Below are 2,869 nucleotides of genomic sequence, written 5' to 3'. Positions count from 1 at the left end.
TTGCTGCATTTTAGTGTGGCAGTTCTCCATTTCCTTGACCTTCTTGTGATTGTTGGCTTAAGACTGCATTTTCACATTGGTGTCTCTGATTTCAATCTCCTTTCTGTTTGTAATTCAGCTGGTCATTTACCCATTGCTACCGATGACTGAAGAGACCAGAACCAGGGGCCACAGTTTAAGTATATGAAGTGGGTGATTTGGGACTGAGATAAGGAGACATTTCTTCACTCAGAGAGTGCTGACCCTGTGGAATTCTCTGCCACTGAAAGAGGATGAGGTAAAAACATTAAAAGTTATCAAGAAGGAGTTAGATATAGTTCTTAGGCCTAAAGAGATTAAGGCGTACTGGGAGAAATCAGGAACAGGGTATCAGCCATGATCATATTGAATGGCAAATCAGGCTGGAAGGGTTTGCTTTTGCTTCCTACTTTCTATGTTTACATGTTACATCCAATCATTTCCACACAATTATCGCCAGCCAGAATTTAAACCTGCAGTTATTTATCTCTGTGGCTTCCTCTTTTAAAAAAAAACTGACATTTTGGCATTAAGGACTAAAACTACCACAGTATTTTAGTGTTCTGACCCATCATTGTAAGATCAGGGAATCGGTTCTTGTGGTGTTGACAGAGGGATAATCATTGACCTGGACTCCAGAGATAATTGAAATAAAACAGAACATGTTGGCAATATTTAACCAGCTGTGAGGACAGAAAAACAGAGTGATCGTTCCAAACTGAATATGACTATTCTACAGTAGTACAGAGATAACGTCCTCTTCTTCAAGCACATGGCCTGGTAGTTTATATCCACACAAGCATTAGGCCAGCATTTCTTTTGCATAATGAATATGTTCAGAGATGTTCAGGGGCAAGTGACTGGAAGTCCAATGTATTACCACTACATCGTAGAGCTATACGAGGCCATGGTTGCATATCAAATTTGAAAGAGAAAACCTGCAGCAGTGCAGCACGCCTGCAGAGTATCGACCTGAATGATTGTGCTCAAGTCCTAGAGTGGAACCTTATGATAAGTGAAAAGTCATTTACTGCTTGAATGAACTAATACAACTTTGCAATTAAAGGGAAAACATGAATAATTACATCCCAGATGAGGCACCAGAATGTCTCTCAAGTTAAAAATTAAGTTACAACAGGATCTTGATCAGATGGGCCAATGGGCTGAGGAGTGGCTGATGGAGTTTAATTAAGATAAATGTGAGGTGCTGCATTTTAGAAAAGCAAATCAGAGCAAGACTTATACACTTAATAGTAAGATCCTGGTGAGTGTTGCTGAACAAAGAGACCTTCGAGTGCAGGTTCATTGTTCCTTGAAAGTAGAGTTGCAGGTAGATAGGATAGGGATGAATGGATTTGGTATGCTTTCCTTTATTGGTCATAGCATTGAGTAAAAGTGTTGGGAGGTCATGATGCGGCCGTACAGGACATTGATTAGGCCACTTTTGGAATATTGCGAACAATTCTGTTCTCCTTCCTGTCAGAATGATGTTGTGAAACTTTAAAGGGTTCAGGAAAGATGTACAAGGATGTTGCCAGGTTTGGAAGATTTGAGCTACAGGGAGAGGCTGAATAGGCTGGGTTTGTTTTCCCTGGGGCATCAGAGGCTGAGAGGTGACCTTATAGAGGTTTATAAAATCATGAGGGGCATGGACAGGGTAACAAGGCAAAGCCTTTTCCCTGGATTGGTGGAGTCCAGAACTAGAGGGCATAGGTTTTGGTTGAGAGGGTAGAGATTTTAAAGGGACCTAAGGGACAACATTTTCTCACAGAGGAATGAGCTGCTAGAGGAAGTGGTGGAGGCTGGTACAATGACAGTATTTAAAAGGCATCTGGTTGGGTATATGAATAGGAAGGGTTTAGAGAGATATGGGCCAAGTGCTGGCAAAACGGACTAGATTAGGTTAAGATATCTGGTCGGCATGGACGAGCTGAACCGAAGGATCTGTTTCCCTGCTGTACGCCTCTATGACTTTATAACTCGAATATACCCAAGTTGCTCATGTTCAGTATTCAACATCATTTTCTTCAATAATATTTCTCATCCTCCTCAGCTTAATTAAACAACAAAATGTGTGTTTTCAACTACTGTTATCTTTACGTCCATATCAGTTGCCTTTAAAGGCCACGTATTCAAAACAACTCAGTGCAGAGCAATATTTGCTCATCTGTAATTCTTCACTTCTCAGCTTCACAGTTGGAAGACGTGAAGGACTCACTTGAAGTACCTACAACAAGCTGGTAAGTCCACTGAAATCTGAAAGCTTGAAGGTAACTTTATACCGTTTCAACGTTGAAATTGGTGAAGAAAATTCATAAGAAGTTGTTAAGTACTCAAAAGTCTTACAATAACTTAGCCTTGCTCTTTGAGTCTCTCTCTGTTAGAGTGAGAACCAGAAAATTTGAAGCAGATCCGTGTCAGGAGGTCTCCCCGGTGCTCTCCCACCTCTAAACAAGTCTGGCGGACAGACAATCAAAAGATCAAAGATCCAATTTGAGGGGTTTCTTTCTCCCCCAGTCCCGACACTGACGGAATTTGACAAGCGGCAGATGGGACACCTACAGAGTCCAGAGCCAACCGTATACAAAGGGGGTTCTGTCCTGACCACTGTCACTTTTCTCCCCACTGTCTCTGCAACAACCCTCCTGTCCCAGCGGAACTGCTGGCCAGCTCACCTCCCAGACTCCCATCACTGAGTGTCTCTCCCGTCTGCACTCTTTCGTGGATTGCTGAGGCGGAATACGCGCGCTTGGCATTTACAAGTTATCCTCCTTCTACAAAAAAAATCACTCCGCACATTGTGTGATGGTTTTCTTTGTATCCCCAACTATTTTCTGTCGGTTCTAGAACT

The sequence above is a fragment of the Hemiscyllium ocellatum genome, chromosome 18 (assembly GCF_020745735.1).
Source record: "Hemiscyllium ocellatum isolate sHemOce1 chromosome 18, sHemOce1.pat.X.cur, whole genome shotgun sequence".
Lineage (NCBI taxonomy): Eukaryota > Metazoa > Chordata > Chondrichthyes > Orectolobiformes > Hemiscylliidae > Hemiscyllium > Hemiscyllium ocellatum.
Note: the sequence above shows the minus strand (reverse complement) of the source record.